Genomic DNA, 8,364 nt, shown 5'->3' on the forward strand with positions numbered 1-8,364 from the left:
ATCGCTTGGTTATCGACATTATGAAATACAAGACTTTGCCACCTGGTTTTTGTGCTCGTAAAAATAAATATCTTGATACCGATAGAAATAGATGAATAAATAAACAAATGGATAAATACGATGAACTAAAATACGATTGTGACAAAAAGTAATTACAATCTCATTATGATGTATTTAGTTGCGCTAAGTTTTCAAAAACCCAGTAAATGTTCCCCCATACCCAACTGAAAATTCAGCCTAACTTGAGGAAATTTCAGCTCCTGAGGGCTGAAATTTCAGTGAACTTTCGAATATTCACTCTGCTATCGAATTTCTACGTCATCTCTGACCTCACACGTCAAATACTCCTCCACTAATACGCTTACGTCGAAAAGAAAAAGACGTCGATTTGTGTAATAGAGTCTGACGTGCTCTTAGTTCCGTGTGGAATTCTTCCATTTCATAATCACCTTCGCCGTCTGCCTCTCTATTATCATCACCGGTGCTTACTTTCACTATAATTATTGTTTATTCTTGGTTGCAATCACAATTATCAGCATTAGATTTCAGTTATCATTATCATGATAATTATCATGGTTATCAATCATGGTGAACAGCACTTGCAGTAGTAGTAGAAGTAGTGGTAGTGGTAGTAGCAGTAGTAGTAGTAGTAGTAGTAGTAGTAGTAGTAGTTGTGGTAGTAGCATTAGCAGCAGTAGTAGTAGTCGTACCAGTAGTAGTAGTAGTAGTAGTAATAGTAGTAGTAGTAGTAGTAGTAGTAGTAGTAGTTGTAGTAGTAGTAGTAGTGGTAGTTGTTGTAGTAGTAGCATTAGCAGCAGTAGTAGTAGTTGTTGTACCAGTAGCAGTAGTAGTAGCAGTAGTAGTAGTAGTAGCAGTAGTAGTAGCAGTAGTAGTAGTAGTAGTAGTAGTAGTAGTAGTAGTAGTAGTAGTAGTAGTAGTAGTAGTAGTAGTAGTAGTAGTAGTAGTAGGAGGAGGAGGAGGAGGAGGAGGAGGAGACAGATCCTGATTGCTTCCACCGCACAGTTCCACGGGGATGGAGGTAGTTTTTAATGTTAAAAAATAGTAGTAGTAGTAGTAGTAGTAGCAGCAGTAGTAACAGTAGCAGCTGCAGCAGCAGTTGTAGTAGCAGTAGTAATGGTAGTAATAGCAGTAATTGTAGTAGTAAAAGTAGTTGCAGTAGTATCAATAGTAGCATAAATATTATCATAATGATATCCACTTTAGTTCCACCATTATTACTAAGCCTAAGACGATGGGTGGGCGGGTGGGGCGCACTCTACTCTATACGTCTCTGAATAGATGGGTCCTCTCAACATGTCGGACAAGTAATCTTTCCGCTAGGACGGACCGTCTAACGACCGCCTCTGACGATGCCCACCCCCACTCCTCTCCCCACGGGGGAGGGGGGGGGAAGGGCAGCCAGCACCGACCCCGGGGGCCAGGCACCTTCTACCCCCACCCACACAGACCAAGTTTTTTTTTTTAATCTATTCATCTACTAGAGCCCTGTCCATTCACGCGGCTTTCCATGATGGTCCTCTTAGTCCCTTGGCCCTGTGATCGTCTGTAATTGGTTGGTATTTTAGGGGGAAGAGGAAAGGGAGGGCGAGGGACCAGGTAATAGGGGGGGGTAAGGGGGGCGGGGGATGGGGACTGGTCATTGTGAAGCTTTGCGCTCGCTGGAGTGAAGTACCCCAGGCTTGATTGGTGTCTGTGACGACGACGACGACGACTACTTCTGCTGCTGCTACTACTACTACTACTATGTTTATCTTGCTACTAGTACTACTACATTTTATAACAATGCTCCTGATGTTGCTTTTGTTGGAAGTTATTGTTACTAATGCTATTATTACTAGTGCCGTTTCTATTTATGTTACTGTTACTACTACTACCACTTCTACAACTACTAACATCACTAATACATCTGCTTCTACTACAACTATTACTACTACCACTGCTACTGCTGGATGGATGAGAAAAGGTTAAGAGACAAATACGAAGCTAATGTCAACGGAAACAAACAGCATGATACCAAATAGCAAGAGCCTCACCTTTCTCCAGCCCTGTGGATCATCAGTGACAATATCCCAAGGTTAGGCTAGGTTTGGTTTGAGTAGGTCACGTTATGTTAGGTTAGATTAGGTTTAGGTTAGGTTAGGTTTAGGTTAGGTTAGGTTTGGTATGGTATGGTTTGGTTAGGTTAGGTTTGCTTTGGTATGGTTTGGTTAAGTTAATTTAGGTTAGGTTAGATTTGGTTAGGTTAGGTTAGATTAGGTTATGTGAGGTTTGCTTTGATATGGTTTGGTCAGGTTAGGTTCACTTAGGTTAGGTTAGGTTAGGTTATATTTGGTTGTTAGGTTTTGTTAGGTTAGGTTAAGTTAGGTTGGTTAGGTTAGATTAGGTTAGGTTAGGTTTGGTTAAGTTAGGGTAGGTTTGGTTAGGTTAGGTTAGGTTTGATTAGATTTGGTTAGGTTTGATTAGGTTAGGTAAGGTTTGGTTAGGTTAAGTTACGTTAACGTTAACCTGACTTGACCTGACCTAACCAAATCAAACCAAACCAACCCAAATGTAACCTAACCTGACCAAACCAGTCCTAATCTAACATAACCAAATCAAACCTAACCATATCTAACCAAGCGAGCCAACCTAACCTAAACAAACGTAACCAACCTAACCTAATCAAACGAAACCTATCTTAACCAGCCCTGAACCAAACCTATCCTACCCTAATCTAACCAAACCAAACCTAACCCAGCCAAACTTAACCTAACCCAACCTAAACTAAACTAACCGAACCAACCATAACCTAACCAAATCAAAAACAAAAAATAAACCTTACCTAACCTAGCTTGACCAAACCAAACCTAACTTAACGAAATCAAGCCCAACCAAACTTAACCTAACCAAAACTAACCTAACTTAACAGGCGTTTTCAAATGCGAATTTCGTTTGACTGTACTCGTTCAACTATCGACATTCTGATAATACATCACTTCGATGGGACTGTGATGTATCAGTTTGCAAAAATAAGTGTGAGAAAATGTGGTAATATACATCAACAGTAATATACAATGAAATTATGTTCTTTTGCAGTTTTCAACGATGTGAAAAGTTAGCAGCATAGTCACACCGTACAATATTTCCACAGTAAGGATTCCGTCGTTGTAACACACCTCCGACCACGTTGTGGAAATGAACTGCTAATGACTCCCAGTTCCTGCTCTATCGAATGGCTTCGGATCCAGCGGGCAATGAAATTAAGAGTCTTGTACGAGCTGAAGCACTAATGAAACTTTCCCGAACAGCCATTACTGCTGACGGGGGTGAAGAGGAACATCCGGCGGAGCAAATATCGTCTGATCTCTTGACCACAGGCCGTCTACTAAATAAAATTATCGTTTGGCGTCAGCTACGACACTCCCCAACAGGTTGTTAGCTACAATCTTTAGGTAATCTCTTGAGGAATAGAGATTCTTTTCAGCTAAATAAAATCGTGTAGGATCAACCAGAACGAAATTACACTTTGTGAATAATCAGATGTAGAAACATGAATAAATGGATACTTAACCGACTAAATAAATATTTTCCGATACATTCCAAAGAGCGAACAAGACAAAAATACTGATATGTATATATATATATATATATATATATATATATATATATATATATATATATATATATATATATATATATTACATATATATATATTATATAATATATATATAATATATATATATATAATATATATATATATATATATATATATATATATATATATATATATATATATATATATATATATATATATAACCGGCATTTACCCTTTCTCTGTGCCAAATAGAATCACCAAGCGGTGGCCAAGATGAAAGTACAATTCGACATCTACAGCGAAAGACTAAATGTCCTACATCCCACCAGAATCAGCATTCTATCCCGACAGAGCCTCCATCGACCACCAAAACCCTAAAAGCTTTCCAGTCCAATCAAGGAATGCATCAGGGACACAACAATAGCGTTGCCAAAATATCCACAGTACTTTCCGAATTCAGAGACGAAATGTAGCTGACTCATGACCTATGCCCACACTACAAAAATATGAAGTACTGGCGATGGAACGCTTAGACTGGCGATTATTTGTTTCCTTTAATTAGTACCAGTATTCACACAATAGTGGCTAATTGTCTCTTGCTAAAGTTTTATGGCTTGACCCTCCGTTGGATTTTTCACTTACACCATTTACTTTATGCTAATGGACTTCAACTCCAAATTTCGTTTACACTATTTACTTTATGCTAATCGATCTGAACTCCCAATTAGAGATATTGTGGACCATCTTTTTCAGTTGTGATAAAATTGGGGGAGCTAGCTTCACAAATTATACATCCATGTGGAAAACTATTTCTTCATATTTATTATTGACTTGGTTTTCTTCAATTTCTTACAATGGCCTCTAGATGTTCATTCTTCCAAAACTAATAGATATTTGTCAAGCCTGTCCACACCTTCCAAAGCTCTAAAAATATCAGACATATCAACTGTTTCTCTTTTTGCTTCAAGTGTAGGCAATCCCAACTTGTCTTTACTGATACAACTGTCTGGGCATGATTTTAGTTGTTTCACTTTGTATTCTATTTTCGATTTGTTTTTCTTAGATTTTTGTTTCCCCCACTTAATGACAATCATTCAGTTCAAAATGATACAGAATGGAACTACAATGTTTTTTATTTAGGAACTTATGCCAGATGATAGAGAATGGTGACTACATAATAATATTCTAAAAGAGAAAAAACATATTCATTAAATAATTTTTATTAGTCCAATGTACAGATAATAATTTTGTATATAAAGAAAATCTATCATCCTTTGAGCCAATGTTGTACATGAGGTTCCATACAAGTACAAATGCCTGCCTAAAATGGTGTTGCTACTGCATTGGCTAATGGTAGTTGTGGGAGGGTCATAATGTTACAATCAAATAGAGTATAATGTGAGACTACAGCAATGTATAGTGATGCTGTTCCAACAGTATGGAGGTAATGATGGACCTTAAATATTAAAAAACTGTAATTGATATCTAAATATAATCTACTCTCAATCTTAAGATTTTGTTGTTTGATACCAAACAATTTTCATCAGCATCTGGGAAATCTCACAAATGGGGCATGTGACAGGGTTGGCCTTGGCATGTCAGCTGGTTTTGAAAAATTGTTACAGATTCAAAAAATAGCATCACTACTTCAAATAAATAAATTGTGATGACCAGAGATCAAACTAAAACCAAATTTTCCAGGACTAAATATTTACTGACATCCCAACTGTAGTAAAACAGGGCACATGAATTGACAATATCTTGTGCACTGAGAAGCACTGTTGGCACACGGTACACATCAAAGAAACTGGCAGTCTCTTCCAGAGGTTGCTGACCCCTACTCTAGTCCTTATAGAACCAAGTTCTTCTCCCATATGAATAAACCAACTCGTCAGATATATTTGGCAAGGCTCTCAGGCTGGGAAATACAATGTTCTTTTCATTTTTGTTGCCATTTAATCAATCAGGTACATCTACCTTCATCCGACACAACCACATAGTCTTTCCATACATTTCTATATAGTTTACTATTTTGATACCCTCTTATCTTGCTCCTAATCTTAATTCCACTTTCCATTTCTCCCTATTTTCATTTTCTTTATTTTTCTCTTCCCTTCCCCCCTCCCTCCCTTTCCACTAGACCTCAATTTATAAGTGAATGCTGTTCTATATTAACACTTTTTGTGGGTCTGCTATAAAAAATATATATTTCTCTTTTGGTTTAATTATGTGTACATGTTATATTTCTGTAATTACACATGATTCACTTTGTAAAACATTGACTGACCCAGGGCAACAGGCTGGATACAGGGATCACCTGTCATTCATGAGGAGTTAACATGAGGGGGAGGAAAGGGTGGTGGATGGGAGTGGAATGGGTGGGAATGAAATGGGTGGGAGTGGTTATATGTCTTTTGACTTGGCTACCCCCCTGGTAAAGGGGGAAAAGCCCTTGATATATAGACAGACACTTAATTAATCAAATTAATAGCATTTGATCACCATAAATAATGGTTTAATAATACAACAAGATCCAAATTGAGCATGTACTGAAATTTCAATGAATGTAGTACAAGCATCAAAGGTTAATGGCTAGTATGAACCAATCTATCAATTCACTGCACGTGGGCTCTCCTGAAGACCTGTGGCCTTCATGTATAATTCAGTATTGGATTAACTCTTCCTTTCCCCTAATACTAATCAGCCCAACTAGATTCAGCCATGCCTTCACATTCATCAAACAAACAATCCTGCCTCCACTCTACATCATCAATTATTGCCTCAAGTTTCAACGACTAGAAACCTAACACCCCAAAGAAGTTGGTAACAGTCCTCACACTATCCCAAATATCTCTCTGGGAAGAAACAATAGCCTGCATCATATTAACCACTTCAGTACAGTGATGCTTACATAGGCATCCTGGGGCGTGACTGGTTACACAAGTATGCCAGCATTGGCATCTTATCTATATTTTTTGTAGCTGTACATGAGTTACCCCCAGCTTCAGTGAACTGGTTTGATCATGTTTTTTGTTTATTATGTTTATTATTACTCATAGTAAAAGAGAATGAGTAATACAGCAGTGACTTTATATTTTATAATGTGAGCAGTGTGATGGATAGTACATATGGCAGCTGATGCTGCACACGAGAATTTGACTCGTACTGTAGTGATTAATGTGAGACTGTTTCTGTCACTGGCTTATAGTAGAGGGAGAGGAACAGTCACCAGCTGTCAGCTCTTGTATGAAAAAGTGGAGAAAATACAATAATCTGACAGAAATATCTTGGGCCAAGTCCAAAGATTGTCGTCCCTGAACCTCCAGATAGGGATGAGAGTACTGACAGGCTTTGAAGACAGGCAGCAAGATGATTCTCTCTGTTGTCTCACAGGAATGCTACCTGTCATTTGTCTCTCCACTCTACATTTGGTCAATAACTAACATACCATCTGAGCCTCATACATCAGTTGTATCTACTATTCAAAGAAAAAAATTCTATTTTCCACTATTCTCTCCCAATCTTGCATGTGGTCTATCCCACGGAACTGCTAACACTGATAAAATATTTGAATATAGTAACTGCCAAGTTATGGCAGAGTAAACACTATTTGAGGACAAAGCCTTTATTAAATATACAATGCTTTTACTTGTCAGCCTTATCAAATACAAAGACAGACTACAAATACTGAAGTATACATACGCCCCAGAAGGGACATCAAAGCAATGTTGAAAGGTAAATGGTTGGAGTAACCCAAATATGGCATTCCAAAATTCTTTTCACCATTGGAAACAAATAAAATTAATGGTAATATAATGCTGTTCTACAATGTGACCCTCAAATAAACATTGCTTCCAAACACTTTTTAATTATCATGTTGGTTTTATATACAATCAACTTTGCCTTGCTCCAGTTCCTTGATGGATCTTTTTATGGTAATTTACTTTCCAATGTATAAAATACAAATATATATATATTTACATATATATTCTTATATATATTTTGGGTCAATTGTAGAACCCCCCACCCCCATGCACTTGGGGTGGAGATTGCACAATTGAGCATTGCTGGGGTGGCCATTCTACAATTGATTATGGCTTGTCATACATAACCTAATCTGACTCTACCTAACATTCTACAGTTGATTATGGCTTATGATACATACCATAACATAACATAACCTGACCTAACCTATGTTGGAGTGGAGTCTAAAGTTGATCAGTATGGGGAAGGGGGGGTGACTCTACATCTGACCATATATATATATATATATATTTTTTATACGTACATATACCAAGGGCCTTTTCCCCCTTACAAGGGAGGTAGCCAAAGTCAAAGGCAAAAATCCACTCCCACTCATTTCATCCCCACATGCTCCACTCCCATTTACCACTCCTCCCTCACTGTTTTCTTGGTTCCTCGTGTGTATATATATATATATATATATATATATATATATATATATATATATATATATATATATATATATATATTATATATATATATATATATATATATATATATATATATATATATATATATATATTATGAAGCAAATGAAACAATACAGGTATAAACAAACTAATGGTAATGGTTGCTGATACAAATACAGCCTGTCAGCTGGTAACTAATAACTAATCTCTTTCAGATATACCAAACTGCACAAATCCACAATATACAGAGCAATATATGAATCATCCTTGCAGTATGCATGCACAGTTATCCTGTCCCACATGATTTCCTCTCCAACTCTTCCCATGCTAAATACA

The sequence above is a fragment of the Oratosquilla oratoria genome, chromosome 42 (genome assembly GCF_046742065.1).
Source record: "Oratosquilla oratoria isolate Oo_2021 chromosome 42, ASM4674206v1, whole genome shotgun sequence".
Taxonomy (NCBI): Eukaryota; Metazoa; Arthropoda; class Malacostraca; order Stomatopoda; family Squillidae; genus Oratosquilla; species Oratosquilla oratoria.